Source organism: Oxyura jamaicensis, chromosome 1 (assembly GCF_011077185.1).
Source record: "Oxyura jamaicensis isolate SHBP4307 breed ruddy duck chromosome 1, BPBGC_Ojam_1.0, whole genome shotgun sequence".
NCBI lineage: Eukaryota > Metazoa > Chordata > Aves > Anseriformes > Anatidae > Oxyura > Oxyura jamaicensis.
The window spans coordinates 177723569-177739791 of NC_048893.1; the positions used below are offsets into that span (position 1 = coordinate 177723569).

The 16223-nt window shown below is 43.7% G+C and overlaps 1 long non-coding RNA gene across 1 annotated transcript; it reads left to right on the forward strand.

The window, feature by feature from the left end:
* The first annotated feature begins 12768 nt into the window (after window positions 1-12768).
* LOC118159815 lies at window positions 12769-15928 on the forward strand. The gene is made up of 3 exons (XR_004747253.1): window positions 12769-13007; window positions 14102-15157; window positions 15392-15928. It is a non-coding gene; the product is annotated as an uncharacterized LOC118159815 (long non-coding RNA).
* Window positions 15929-16223: the final 295 nt, after the last annotated feature.

Below are 16223 nucleotides of genomic sequence, written 5' to 3' on the forward strand. Positions count from 1 at the left end.
CATTTTTGAAGGATAACAAGCGTCAAAAGAAATAAACTGGATTTTATGGAAAATAAAATTAGGGCCAAGAATCCAAGGCTAGTCAGAGAAATTAAACATTGAGGCTTTTCCTTTGGAAGGTTTTAAATCAATTTAGTGCTGGCAAAATGTGCCAGATTCAGAGCAGAGGAAAATGATGCCTTTTATTTATTTACAGGCGAGGCTGGCATGCGCCAGTGGCAGCATCTCTTCTTTAGGCTAGCGACGTACTTTGACGCTCAGCTGAGCTGACCACCAGGAAAAGCAGCTGAAAAGTCCTTCTGTCTCTCTCCCCTTCTGTCCTCTGAGCTTGCCAGCATCCTGACTACGTGTTACTTATGAAAGTGTTTTTGGTCATGTGGATCTATCCGTCAAGAGCTATGCTGAGACAAATGACTCCTCGCGTTCAAGTCCAGGAACAGCTGTTGGATGGTTAAAAAAATCACAGCTTTTTTTTTTATTATTTTTATTTTTATTTGCATGCAAATAAGAATGCCTGTGGATCAGCTGAGGGACTGGGGTCAGAATTTAATTTTTTAGCATGCGTGTTTCATGCCTAGGTTTATTCCCATTGTGTTTCCACCATGCAGTGGGAGTAGCAGGCAAGGAGACCCTCCACAAATGTCAGCTGCCCTGCAGCGAAGCAACATGGAGAAGTGGCTAAAGAAAGAAAGTGGTGTTTTTCAGACTGCTTGTAAAGAGCACAGATTGTGATGGCAGGAAATATATCTTCTCTTAGCTCTTCAGAACAGTTTTCTTACAGGGCTGAGCCTTTGAAATTTACTAATGCAGCAGTATCTGCAGACTTAGTGCAGTCCCTGTGGGACTCCTTGTGGGAGTCCTCAGGTGGTAAGTTAAGTTGAAGATCAGGAACTGTTCCATAAAATCTTTTTTTTTTTTTTTTTTTTTTTTTTTTTTAATGAGGTTTTACCTCCTACTCAATGTAGAATCAGGGTTGAACGAGGGAATTCATTTTTGCTGGATGTTCAGTGAGTGGCTGAAAACAGAGTCCTTTCATAGGGCCCTGGTTTCAGCGGTGGGGGCTCGATCGTGGTGGGAGGAGAGCCCAGCTACCTGGCTGCCTCCTTAAAACCCATCTCCTTTCCAAAAAGCACAAATCCAAACATCCTTGGCTCACGTAGAAGGTGTTGAGTTATCAATCACGTCTCATCTGGGGGGAGATTTGCCAGCCCCATGGTCTCAGACTCCATGTAGCTGGCTGCTAAGGAATCAGACCTGAGATGCTCAGTGTCTTCACATCACTCGGCGAGTTGCACGCAGACAAGGGGAAAGCCGGCAGTGCCTTCTGCAGCTGCAGATGACACGGCTTTGAATCATCAGGGCTACTGGGATCCACTGACTAATTGAGTGTTTACAGTAGGCAGCCACTTGCCAGGGAGGTGAGGAAAGGGAAGGTCTATCAGGAACTGGTCTCCCTCTCTGGCATGTGGTACCACGGATGCTGTGAAATTTGGCTTGGGATAAGTCAGGGCAGTCGCACAGAGCCTGTTTTGCATCTGGGAGCCCAGGGCCTGGGTATTACAACAAAAGCTGAAAAGGAAATGGTGATCTGGTTTGAAAATAAAACATGATAATGCATTGCAAAGAAAGACTGGAGGGGAAACAAGTGCTCAGAGGGCTGTTCTTCAAACAGATGAAGTCAAATTCCTAGGAAAAGGGCAAAAATAAAGAGAAGGGTGAGGGAGCTCTGGGACATGTTATGGTCCTGGTGTGGATGAGAGAAGGGAGGCTGGCCTCAGGTTTTATGTTCCTGATTGCAGCCAATTGTAGGGTGATGCCCACTCTCCATCTGAGCAGCTCCCCTGGACCTCACCCCCTTCCTGCAGAGTTTCTGTGCTGCTGCAACCCTGGCAAACTCCCTGTGACTTGCAGCTTGGGGAATTGCTTTGCTACATTGAGCAGGGAGAAATTTCAAGCCCCTGATTCCTGTGGGTGGCTGGCTGGCTAGGGATGGCGCTGAGAGCTGGCTGCCTCTTAGTGGGGTCAAGTTTTCAAACAGAAACGTCGCCTCTTGGTCTTTCAGGAGGGACAGATGTCTCCCTGAAGAAATCAAGAGGAAAACATGAAAGTGTTCCCCCTGCCTCTGATAATAAACTTGACATAGCCAGAGGAAGAAGTACTTAGTGGTCACAAAAATGTTTGGCTTGTGGAAAAACCCTGGAGACTGCAGTACTTCACTGGTTTGTATAAAGGCTCTGCTCTGGTACAAGGGCTTGCCAGCTTTCATGCACTGCCCCACCAATCTAAATTAATTTGAGATCTTTGGGACTGACTCCAAAGGTGATAAAGTCGGTCAGCTTTCATTTCCTTTCATTCTTTGATCTCTCTCCTGAGGCTGCCTTCAATGAAACGTAATGAATTGATTTTATTGTTACTCCTGATGAAGAGATGACATGGCCCCAGTGGGAATAGAACAGAAGTCATGATTTTTTTATTTATTTTTTTTCCCCAGACACAAGATTTGAAGAATTTTAATTTACTAGGACTGTGTTTTAGGGAGGCTGCATTGCTCTCTGCTGATCTCTTTTCATCTACATGGAAGATAGTTGTTTTTTTATCAGGTGTCTATAGGTGGGTGCTGTGAAGCCCCCGAGACTCTGCAACCTTGTTTTTTGTCCATCCCTCCTCTATTCTTGAAATAAAAATACAGATGTTGGTTATCAAACCAGGATCTGGATGTTTCTCTGACTGGCAGAAGATGATGCTTTGGAAAAAAAAAACAAAACACTTTTTTTTTCTTTTTTTTCTGCATTGAACATATATATCAAGTAATCAAAAATTTTATTCAATGTTTAAATGCATTTTTGTGCACACATCTTATAGGAAACTTACATTAGTTTTTCATATTTCATATTTTCATATTAAGACTATTTAACAAAATTCATCTGTAGTCAGTTCTAAATCTTTGCTCCTCTGGAAACTGGAGTTTGGCTGGATGATTTTGGCACTAAAACACAGCCTTATCATGAGTGTTGCAAATCTGAGTCTTCAGAGGTTGCCAGTGATGTTAATGAAACTGGCAGCTGCTTGACAGCTGAGGTAAAGAGAGTTTTACAGGAGTGGAGTCTTTTGAATCAGAATTACCATCTCTACTGGCACTTTAGAAAGGAAGACTTCTACTGTTCCTGCCTGTGATACAGGATCTCTTTGAGTATACGGAAATGTGTCCTCCCAGTTTTCTGACCTCCCAGGAGGAAAGAAATGCCTTAAATTTGCCTTACACTTCTCTGAAATGTGATTTCATTATGCTGGTATATACAACAATACCTTTTACTATTTAGTTCTCCAGCATGTATCCTCTAGTGTTCATATATCTAGTGAAAAGGAAAACTGTGAGCCTGAGGACTTGTGGAAACTTTATTTTTATTTCTATTTTCTTTAATGTGGTAGTAGTCTGAGGTTTTATAGACACTGAGGCTGGGGAAGAAAAGAAACAGCAAAGAAACAACAAACAAACCAAAGACCTACCAAAAAGCCCAAACCAAAAGCCTTTGTTCATCCATCCAGTGCTTAGTTCCACGCTTCTGTTATCTGACCTACTCTAATCTGGGGTCTTTGCAGCAACGCTTTCTCTGTCTACACAAGGAGCATGAGGGGCTTCGTCAATCCACAAATAATTGCTTAAATGATTTAAGTATTTAAAAAGTATTAAACTATTAAAATGTTTGGGGATTATGTAACCTGCTCCTCCCACCACTATTTTGCTCTAAGGTAGAAGGATTAATGTAGGCTTCCTACTCCCATGTACCTCCCAAGCAAATTCTTCATCTGGTAATGGCTCATTCAGGCAGGGAAACTTCCCTGCGTAACCAGCAGCCAGCTTGCCAGCCTGTCTTCATTCCTCTGCCTTCCCCCCTTTGTGTATGTTGTTGGTTGGTTTCTTCATCTTTACATGCAAAGAAAACTACTCCATCCTAAATGAAAACAGCATTGCCCTTGGGAGGGTCTACATGGAGCCGCAGAGGGAGCTGGTATGATGCACCTCGTGTGTTATTAAATGCATACCTAGGTGGGGCCTTCCTGTGTTACGAATCTCCCGGTACTGCAGGCAACTGTCCTTTCATGAACTGACTGTGCTCCATCTGGGAACGAAGTGCATTTTTACCCCTTTCTTCTGAAACACTGCTCCAGAGTCTCTCAGTCCCCAGCTTTCTTTTAATTACTCGTCTGAATTTATCCAAGCCTAATTTACACCCAGACCCAATTTACATCTTTATCTTAATACTGTCTTTTGTCCTCAATAACTGCTCCTTGCCTGGTGCTCTCAGTGATATGTACAGACAGGAATCACACCTTTTCTTTTAACCTCAACTTGTATGATGGACACTCCATTTCTCTCATTATCTTAGATTGATTCTGTACTTCAGTACTCCTTCAAAGTGAAGCTAATGTTCCTTGGGCATGGGTGACTGAATCAGATACGCAAACATCAGCCTTATGCTCATCAGCAGCTAAAAAATCTCATTAAAAAATTAAAACAAAAACAAAAACAAAACACACACAGAGAAAAACATCCAGATCAAACATAGGAACTATTTGGAATGAAATAGCGAAAAGAAACATCTTTATGCCACTATGCCATAGACTAGCTATGTCTAAATCCGTAGCTTGACCATGCCTTGAATGCTTAGTTTAAGTAATCACACTCTTCTTAGCTTCAAAAGGGTGTATGGAAATGACTAAAATTCAGGGAAGGGCAGCAGGGATGATCAGGGGTATGGGGTGATGGAATACATGGGGCATGTTCAGCCTGGAAGAGAGGCTGCTTGGGAAGATATGTTAGAAGTCTATGAAATTTGGGAAAGGTAGTTATGTATTGACTGTTCCCTGTTTCATCCAGCACAAGAATTAGGAGCCACCCACTAAAGTGATGGGGGACTAGGTTCAAAATGAAAAATAGGGGCTGATTCTTCATGTGATAAGCAGTAAATGTGAAGAAGTCCTTGCCAAAGGGCACAGAGGATGCAAGGAATTTACAATGGCTGAAGGGTAGAATGAGAATCATGTGGAAGAAAAATCCATTGTGGGTTGCTTAATAGTCAAACCACAACTAGCAAAGGAAATCCCCTGAGCTGAAAATGTTTCGAGGCTGTGAGAGTATCAGAGGGAAGTCTTACAAGTGCTTGTCCTATTCTTATTCTTCCTGTTCTTTCTCTGGCCAGTGTTGAAGATGGGGTAATGGGTTTGGAGGACCCTTGGTCTGAAGTAGTGCAGCTATTTGTATGCTGTTACCATTCCATGTTGCTCCACTGTTTTATGCCATGACAACTGTTACCTATCTCTTCTGGAAATGCATTGACTAACATATCCTAAGATCACATTTGCTTTTTCTTACAGATGCATCACTCAGTAACTTAAGTCATCCTATAATTAGCTAATACTCCTGGCTTCTTCTCCTCCTCAGTCATCTTCAGTTAATGAGCTCTCAGCTTATGGTAGCAGTTCTACTATTACTCTGTGCATATATGATCTTGTGTTGAGTAGCTTTGAATTTCACCTCATTTTTATGTTTCCAGTCACCTTGCTCCTCCAGTTCAAGGAGGAGCCTTTGGAAGCTTCCCCTAAGGAAAATGGGACTTTTCTCCTTTATGCTGTGAGCTAATAGCAGCAACACACTCACTTTGTTTATCAAGGTCACTTGCAAACACATTTAACAAGACAGGGCCAAGGCTGTTCCCTGAGTAATGCTCTTGGTAGCTTCTCTACGGACTGATAGTTCCCTTTTCATCAAAAAACTCAGTGCTGTCTTTTCTTCACCTACTTCCTTCCCACTTCGAAGTTCTGCTATTTGGGCCATGATTTTGCACAACCTGTCAACCTGTGCATGTGGAGCCCAAGGACAGGGCCTTCTGGGCTGGGTCTTCAAAGGCAGGTAGCACTACATTAACTCGGCTCTGCGAAAATCAGCAGCAGTTGCCCACACCCTTGACTTCAGTGCTGTTGGTGATGGGCCAGCATTAATATCACTGAAAAGTGCCACTCAGGTATTTTTGAAAGAACAGATCTGCTTTCATAGCCAAATATTTGGTTTCTTTCATGCAAAAGCATGGAAAATTACATTAGATTCAAATTACTGTGTTTGCTTCTCTCCCATTTAGCAAAATTACATAGTGGCACTGATAGCCTTTGTTTAAAACTTACTTCATTCGCTTCTGAAGTACGTTTACCTATGCGACATTAATTGGTGGGCTGTGGTTAAAGCCAGAAGGCTTTGCTATCTGATTGCTATGATTGCATGGAACAGGAGGCAAATTACAGGGATGATGCTAGTTAATTCCTGCAAGTTAAGAGAGATTTTTGAGGAAAATACACACCCCTTAAAAAAGGGTCAATAATAACTGACTGTTTTTGCAGATGAAGATGAGGACAGCACTTGTGAAGATGTCACCCCTGGGGAGTGAAGTTGGCTTTGGAACAGCAGCAAAGATTTAGCAGATGAAGGTGCATGAGGCGTTTTGGTGTTGGTGGTTCCAGAGACCTGACTTCAGTGAGAAAGCACTCTTGTGCTTTGAACCACATTCCCTTTCTTTCAGCCTTTTGAGTACTTTTTTGAGTTGAAAGAGACATTTGAAATTGTTTCATAGATCGGTGTGTAGCTATTTCTGTGCACACAGAGTAGTGCTACTTGGGCACCAGCACTTCAAGGGTCTGCACCAGAGGAATGGCGAGCGTGGTAGCGCAGGCATTTCCGGGATGCTAATTTCTAGGTGCTTCTCCTGAGGGGTTGCTCCTAGCTAAATTACAACTCATCTTTAAGGCTGTTTGTTAATCTGCAGAACAGCACCAAGAAGAAGTTTCACTGTAAAGAAGGCAGTGTCACTCTTCGTGTCAGCAGGCTGTTCCATGTTTCTTGAAAAGTAGGATTTAAAAGAGAGTTTGGCGGACCTGAGGCCTACAGCAAGGCATCGACTCCCCAAATCCTTATTTACAGGAAGCAGACAAACAAAAAATGACTTTTGATAGAGTTGCCAAGAGAAGTAACACAGGGCAGGTCCAGCGATGCAGTCAGATAGCAACTAGAACCCTTTAAAATTTCATCATGTGTCAGCTGCTTTTTTGGCAGGAGCATGTAGCATACTTGTAGCTTCAAAAAGTGAGCTCAGTGGAAGTGTGGTAAAGAAGGTGAATGTTCCAGAAATGTCTTTTGCATGCAGGATCATAGCTGCAGTGGTTGCCCTCCCAGCCAGGCTCACTGTCTTGCCAGTGCCACTCGCTCTGTGGACTCCACAGCACGGCTCCAGGGAAAACTAAATTACTTGCAACTTATCAAAAGGTTGCTCAGCTATTTAATCATTGTAATGGCTCACTTGCAATTTCCTCAACCTGTGGTATGTGTGTTTGCATATTACAGAGACTCAAACAATGATATTCGCATTGTTTATAATTGGATGTCCCATTTGCAAAAATGGACAGGACACCGCGGGTTTTAGGATATGCACTTCTAAGTAGCAGTGCAGGGTCTATAGTTTAAACCTTCTGCCTGCAGAGAAAGGGAATTTTTCTACTGTCTCTACTCAGTAATTAATTGCCCCGTGGCCTTTCATTGTTTGAATACAAACCCATCCATTTGAGAGTGCTTGCATTTAATTTGCAGGAGTGTGATATGAGCTGTTTAGTTACATTACCTGTCATTGCTGATGTGCACAGCAAGGACTGTGGTTTTACTGTCCCTAGTTTAAAAGTAATTGTTTGGAGCATTTAGTGCTAGAGGCAGTGATTTCTAAACAGCTTTAGAAACAGCATTTCTTCCTCTCATGGCATCTGGTCAAGGGTGATTTACAATTATGCTTTCAGTGAGTGAATGAGAAGGAATTAATGTTTTCCTTCTCTACTCATAGTAATGCCGTTTCCTTGCTGCTAAAGGAAGTTCCAGCATGGTGCTGATGTCTCTTTGAAGTGTTACGATCCCTCAGCTAATTTTTGGCACATATCTCATATTTTTGTGTTTGTAGATCTCCAAAGAGGGTAAATATTTTCACCTATGTGATTGAATCTGACAGAGACCTATTCAAGTCAAGTGACTTGTGCTGGAAAGAAAACATACTCTTCCTGATGTTTATGCACTTGCTATCACCTCTAGCTTATTGCAAATCCCAGCTCAGCTCCTTTGAAGTGAGCTGAAGTGGATGGAGCTCAGCTCTTTACCTTCTGTTGTCCCTTATTCTTAGCTATCATGAAACAACATCTAATGGAAGCAATCTTTTCCGATGCCAGTAGGCAAAACTATATCTTGTATGTAAGACAGCAAGCAATGACCATTGCATCTCTCCTCTCCTCTCCTCTCCTCTCCTCTCCTCTCCTCTCCTCTCCTCTCCTCTCCTCTCCTCTCCTCTCCTCTCCTCTCCTCTCCTCTCCTCTCCTCTCCTCTCCTCTCCTCTCCTCTCCTCTCTCCTTTTCACAACACATTTATGGAAAAATTGTCCCTAATTGCACCACTACCTGTGTAGGCACTTCCTCACCTGGGAGGGAGGGCAGTAGCCTTGTACTTAATAGCTGCCAATGGACGACATTTCTTTTTCCCCAAGCTCTCCAAGTTTTGTCAAGTTCTGTGAACTTCTTTCATTGCTTTTTAAAGTCATGTAAATGTTTAGCATCCACAACAACCAGTTGTGAGGAGCACAGCTGAACTCCGTGTGTGTTTGTGAAGTATTTCCTTTTGTTTGTTTTGAATCTGCCATCTGCTAGTTTCATAAAATGCCCCCAGGCCATCTGAATATGAGGGGGAAATGAAGAAGAAAAGTTCCATGCTTTGTCTATACTATTCAGGATATGATTTATGTGTCATTATATATGATGTCATATTCCCCTTCAGTCCCTGTTTTCACAGGCTGATGTGTTCTTGTTTCCCTGGTCATTACTTATACAGAAGCTGCTTCATTACTTTCCCTATATATCAGTCCTTTACTCTGCCATTTCCAATCCTGCTGTATATTTTTTGAGATAGAAGGGTCCAAATATGACATGGTCTTCATGACGTATATACATCGTGAACATGTGTAGCAAGGGTCACACTCACTCAGTAGGCTGAGGGGTCCCCATAGGTGAGGTAGTGTGGTGGTGGCTGGGGAACAAGACCTGGAGGGTGCACAGCCAGAAACACCTTCTCACCCTGAGAAATTGCATTTGGTACCATCAGCAGTCTGCAAATCACTGCGGGTGCTGCTCCTTTACTGCCATTTAATCCATCAGTGAAGATAGCTGAAAACCACGCTTGGAAGTAGATAAAATGATTTAATCCTCTCTGCTGATCACTGTGCAATGAAACTAGGTTCCTTGCTGTCCTTGGGTAAAACATAATGCCAATTGATGTGGCCCTCTATAGAACAACTTCCTCATTCTTTCAGCTAGCTAGAACAGCATGCTGGGTTTGCTTTTCTATTGAAAAAGGATAAGAGAAGGGAAATCTCTCATGCCCATGCACAAAGCTGCCAACTCAACTTGATAGCTTAGGCTTTGCGTGGTAAAACAGACATTACTGAAGCCCTAGACTTGGAGATGGGACCTGACCCACTGTTCTGAAATGTGTCTTGATCTCATTAAAGTATCATTTTCACAAATACTTGTAGTTATAACAGGAATTAGGCACACCACCTTTTCTGCAAAGGATAGTATTAACTGAGGAAAAAAATAAGTGATTGAAAGTAAAGAATGAGCTCTGTGGTGAATCATCTGAAACTATTTAGGGCTCTTGTGTTTTTGTTCCAGATTTGGTCTATGTTAGATAATTGCCAATGCTAAAATCATTAATGCCAACAAGACCTATGGAGCATGAGGCTGGTGTGTAGAGAACATACCCCCCACATTTCTAAGTTATGCAAAGGGAATATTTTATGGAAAGCTTAATTTAAACAAGATTTTATTTGATCCAGTATTTTGGATCACTTAGCAGAGCCCATTTGACAGAAAGTCTGCAGAGTTTCAGGTACAAAAAACTGTATTGTCTGTATGTCAGGAGAAAATAGCTCCTAGCTGACACCATTAAAACTGATTCTGCTGGTGTATTCCCTATAAGAGAAAATCTTGGAGGATAGAGCAAGCTCTTGGCTGATTCAGAAGAATGCCAGGCCTAACTCTAGGTCAGGTGAACCACAGCCCTTTTCTGTCTTTGCTTCTTAATCTGTAAAATGGGACAAATAAATTTCTGTGCAGGAAAGAGTTGGTGCTGTTGCTCATATCAGCAGGAAATGACTTTTTTCTTGACAGTTAAATCCACCCAGATGAGGCTGTTCTTGAGTGATTCTCACGGAGCTATGGTGAGCAGCTGGCTAACATGGAAGGTCTCACTGAAACCCAAGGTCTTTTCTTTCTGCTTGTCTGGGTCATGCAAAGCTCTCCGGGTGGCCTGGCACTAAGGTGACTGCAGCAGGACATGTGCAGCATGGCAGCAAGGAGACGATTCATGATGTACAAGCAAAGGGGAGGAAAGGGTTTGTGCATGCTTTGGCTTGTCCATTCCTCTGCCATTGCAAGGGGTTGCGTTTTGTGTGTGTGTGTGTTGGGGTTTTGGGCAGTTATGGTTTGCCTGCCCAAAATAATACCATACTTCTTTTTCCTACTATCACGTGTTCTCTAAATAGACATATTTCCATATAAACACAATGTGGCTAAAGGGCTTCTCTCGTTAACACAAACCTTGAAAGTCAAAGTGGTAACTAGGAACAAGTCACGGGGAGTCTAGGTTATTTTTCACCCCGTGTGACACCTGCAGACCATGCCCTTCCTGGGTAAGAGGCAGGAAGTCTTCATAACCAAGCACACCAGCTACACGCTCACCCCTTTCTGCACACTATTTGGTGTGACCTTCCCAAAAATACGTTGTGCAGTTGTTTTGTGCCGACATGGCAGGGAGGGGATAAGCATGAGAGGTCTGGCTGTAGACTGCATACAGCAGCAGTGAGATGGGTTTGGCTGCAGTGTTGAGGTTTGCACCGGTGAGGTTAGCAGTCTTGCAACCTCACCTCTGCATTACGAAAGGTTTTGTACAGTAACTTGTCATATGAGTTTGCAGCTAAGCTGATATTCACACAGATAGCATACCACACGTCGAAGCAGATCCTTCACCAGACGCGCTTCTTTTGTAACTGCCTCATCTCTGCTACTTTTCCCAAGCATGAGATCGTCCTGCCTAAGCAGTTTTGTTTCAGCATCATGCTTTTCTCTGGGCAGACCTTTTAATTTGGCAGGATCGAACAGCTGAGGCCTTAATGGGACCATTTTCTAAGTTTCTCTTATTGCTGAATCTCACTTTGCTCCTGAGAGCAGCAAAGGTGCTCGTGTGTTTTCCTTGATAGTGGTGGCTTATTTGTATGCTCAGGAGATACAGACCCTCAATAACTCATGCAAATTTGTCTTTTAAAGTGGTCAAAGTGACGGTTCTCACAACGCCCTATGCAGAAATTTCTGTTTCTACCAGATGATGAGGTAGCAAACACTGCAACCTCAGGCAGCTTTCATCTCCCCCTTGCCTGAAATCTCAGGGTAGCCTCTGAAAATCTGATGGGCTGGAGCACAGAGCTTGGAATTGGGATCTAGACTAAATTTCCTCTCTCTTGTTATTTCACAGGGCTGTGCAGCACGGATAATTTCTCAGGAGGGTGAGCCCAGTGCTGTCAGAGTTGCACAAAGCACTCCAACACCTTTTTGGCTAGTGACATCTCTCCCAGAAGGCTCTCACATCAGGTGCAGATGCTCTGGACCACTCTGTTGTGAAGAGGTTTCTCCCACAGCCCCTCCCAGCCGTGCGGTTTGTGGTTTATCAGGTCTGCTGGCAGCAAGGGGAGGAAATGCACTTGCTGCTCAGCCTGCCTCCCCAGAGCTTGCAGACCTGGTCCTCTGATATGAAAAAGTGTGCGGGCCTCAGACAGCACGTTAAGGGCTGGGTCCCCCAAAACTTGCCAAGGGAACCCCCCAGGTCCTTGGAGGCTGCTCCTGCTCATGCAAGGGCTGCACCCCAGCTCCCTTTAGCTCTCTATTAGCTGCATAGCTGTTTTCCAGAGATATGCCAAGGGGAGACCTTGGTGGCAAGAAGGGAGATGTTTTTCCAGTAGCTGCCCTATGTGAGGTGAAGCTGTTGCTTTTGTCATACAGGGAGGGCTGGAAAGTGTAGCACAGCCTGTCCTGGCAGCTGGCGGGTTTTGCTTTTGAACTCCCTGGGTGCAATGTCAGGAGAGGCAAAGGCACAATCCTGACATCAGGATAGTCTCAGTCCAGTGCCCAGGTCCTGAAGAACCTGTATGTAGGATGCATTTATCCTCTCCCTTGCCAGCTGCCTGAAATCACCAGGACAGGTTACTGCAGCTGGGGAGCCTTTTGCTTTACCCGTGAGCTTGCTGCAGGCTGGGGAGCAGCAGTAGCTGAAGGACCTTGCCCATCACAGTGACATAGGGTTATGTACTGCCAGAACACAGGGCTGCTTGCAGGTAGGGCTTTTCCTCGTCTGGTCTTCCTTTTATGTGTCCCTAGCAGAGTAAGCCCTACTGTTCAGGGTATATTTCAGTACATGAAGTATGGTGCAGGCATAGGTTCTTTGAAGATCAAGGGAGGGAAGGAGGAGTAGTGGACAGGACTGGAGGCCTATTACGTTGCCTGTCCCAGTCATACTGAGGAAATCTGTCCCTTTTGTAACAGGTAGCACCTTTAATCTGCCATGGCAGAAGAATCTGGTCATTAACTTTATCAACTTCACATGGAAACAGTATGAGCAGTGTGGGGTATGGTCCAAAATGGCTCTTTCAGCTGGCCAGCTGCACCGTCCCAGCTCTGTTCTGGCCAAGCTGCAGCTCACAGTGGTGATGATTCCTCCTGGAAGAAAGCACAAAGCAAACACTGAAGCAGGGGGAGCGCTAGCAGTCAGGACATGCATGCCTCGTGGCTGTGGAGAGAGAAAGTGTCACAAATGAGCGGCAATAAAGGATGTTTTCCTTGAAAACTGCTGATGTGAAGGGCTGGACCGAGATCTTCTCTGTGAGGTGGGAAAGCACACCTGCAACTGATGGGATGGAGAAAGGGAGGAGGTAGGTCGTTGACTAACATCATATTATTTTGTACTGAGCAGATTACTTCCATGGGGATACTATTTGCCATGATCACTAAGCTCTACCATACTGTTGCTGTAGGAATGAATGGGTATGTTTATGCTAAGATGCTTAGCATATTCTAGCAGCTCTTTATAAAGATCATTATCTATAATTAGGTAAGTGTGCATAACTGTTATTGCTCTTGTGCTAAAAATTGCTGCAAATGGAGCTGAGGAGGGAGAGGATTATAATTTAGACATCAGATAATTGGACTTAATTTGCTTAAGAGAACTACTGGTTGTGGCCACTTGAAACAGTAGGTCTTAAGCTCAGGAATAAAATGCTTTTCTAAAAGTATTTAGTGTTGCTGTTCATATCTGTGTCAATATTTCCATTAGAGATAAGTGGTTTTGTGACTGAAACTTAGCATGTGAAAATGTCAGTCAGTGCACTGCTGAACATAATAGTCCTGATTTTGCCTTTTCTCACAGAAGTCTGAAATTAGAAACAGGCTGCTGCTTCCTAGACTTCAGCCAGCTCTGTTGATCTGCTGTGAAGTTTGCTTGCCCCTTTCACACTGATTAGATTTCCAGGCAGGGCTTAGAGTTGCAGTTGCTGCTCCTGTGGCCGCAAATGTGGTAAGAGTGGATTCAGATAGGGCTATTAAAGGCACTGCGAAGTTAGTGCGTGTTCCCTAAAGGCTGAACTTCACCTCTCTGTACTAGCCTCGCCCTAGGTCTAGATTTCACCGACGTTTTGTGAAAGGTTGTGCTGCCTTTTCTTGCTTTCAGAAAGGAATTGCTAAGTGAATGCAACTGTCCACAGTACCACCTGCTACACTGCACCAGTACCCAGCGGCCCTTACACCTTCTGAATCTGAGCTGGGACCAGCACTGCTCCTGCATGGGTTGACTGCAGCAGAGTTAGGGTTACAGGGTGTGGGATGCGGAGTACTCAGGGCTGTGTGGACTGTGGGCTTCAGTGCAGCCCAAGCTTGCTGTAGATGTCTGCACAAGGCTGAATTTTGCTCTTACTCTGTCTTCAAGGTCTGTAGCTTGTTCAGATACCTTTTTCAGGATCCTAATATACAGCCATGATGCTTATACAAAGCTGACAGTGTATAGTATTCAGGGTTTAGTGTTACCCCTGTATATGAACCAGTGCTGACTAAAGAGTTGATAATCTTCTTTAATTCCTGTGCTGGAACCTAACCTCTGGAGTGTGTGGGCAATATGGGCTGATAGCCTTCATGGGCAAGCCAGTGGTGGACACTCAGTGATCCCCAGGGATGCTGGCCTGCTGCAGGCTGTATCCTCCACAAGCCTTGCTCCTAACTCCAGAATGAGTGAGAAATCCTGTGAATATGAACCCAAAGTTTTCATGGAAGATTATTGCAAGGAAGTGGCCCACATGGACCAAAGCTCTGTCACCAGGTAAGCAGCCATGGCATGAAAGCCCTAGAGATTGCTGAGCAGTACTTGCCATGGTGCCTTTCCTGCCATTACTGCCATCGTGCATGAGGCTTTGAATCCAAAGGTCCTTCAACAAACTTCTGTTGGTGTCTTCAAAATCATGGCTGCTGACCCCCCAGAATCAAACCCTAAGCATGCACATAAGAAGCGGTATGGATTACAGGTCTCTGCTGGTGAGTGTTAAGCTGCGTCCCGTCATGATGCTGCTACAGTTTGGTAAAAAATTAAGTGTGTGCTCAGAATGCCTTGGTGAAGGCTATGCATCTATCAGGCAGGAAGAACAGAAGCCTGGTAGTTAAAAGCATCACCCCTCGGCTTCAAATCCTTCTATTTGATGTAAATAACAAGGTGAACCTTTCACTATGGAGAATTATGGCATGAAGCTTTCTTAATCTTACCTGTTGGACACTGTACAAATGGCTTATGAGGAGGATCCAAACCTTAGTCTTTTGTATCTCAGATGAAAGCCCCATTGAGCAGGTAACGGAGCCAACCACCAACAGACATGAAATAAAGGAAGAACAAGTGAAATGGCTGTAGCATGAAACTCACCCTGGAGTGTCTGAAAGCTTAAATGGAGATGTGTTTAGTCTCTTCCATCTCAGGTAGAAGAATCCTACAGATCACCAGGTAAGTAACCAAGGAGATTTCTGTGCAAAGATAGATTTTTTAAAATACCATCTTCTAATAAGATTATATAAAAGTCATCTGAGAATATGCAATCATGTTCTGCATATGTGTTTGCTAGCTCTCTTCCCCCATTAAGTTTTAAATTCATCATCTAATTTCAGCCAAATTCAGTAACTAGAAAGTCTCAAAGGCACCATTTTTTTTTTTTTTTTTTTTTTTTTTTTTTTTCTACAGTTCCTTTGCCAAGAGACCACTCGTGGCTCCTAGAGCCATTCTTTTGCCCCATGAGGTTGATAGGCTCAGCTGGAAGTCAAGAGAGAGCATCTGGGCAGACAGTACGTGTGTGAATGCTCACTGGACACACTGCTGTCCAACTCTCAGTTGATATCTCTACTTTAACTACTGTACTTGCATTTTGTCTTGTTGGATTTGAAAATAAAGGTATTGGGTATGAAGTAGTATACATGCAATATGGGTGGCAAGGAGACCAAGATGCAGGAGTAAGCTGGGGAGCTAAGCTTTTAGAAAATGGAGACAACCCATATGACCTCTTTCCCCTGTGTCTTTGCTAGCTTAAGTGAATCCCACCTTGGCTGTTTTCCCAGAACCCTTTCTTTAGACCATCCATGCTTCCTGGGAGTTATGTGTACCTGGGGATGAGGATTCCACCAGGGAGTGGGGTTCTCTGGGGTCAGACGTTAATAAACATTGTGTACCTTTGAGGGCATAGGCTCAGGCAAATGATGGGATGATGTGAACATAAACATTTAATCTAGAAAATAAGCTGCATAATCTTTAATCTTTTTTTTTGTTTTTGTTTTTGTTTTCTTTCTTTCTTTTTTTCTTTTCCTCAGCAGTGATTTCGTAATGAGTCTTAACACCCCGATTAGGTGTGGCTGTAGCAGAAAATCATCAGCCAGTCTGAACTATTGAGGCTTAGCAGAAAAATGACTGAAGACATAAGGTAACTGTCTACTCCAGAACCCGTGTGTGTTACCACCACCTGGGGAGCAGGGAGATACAACTGAGTATCCATCTGCAATAGTCATTGTTGGCTTATTGGCTT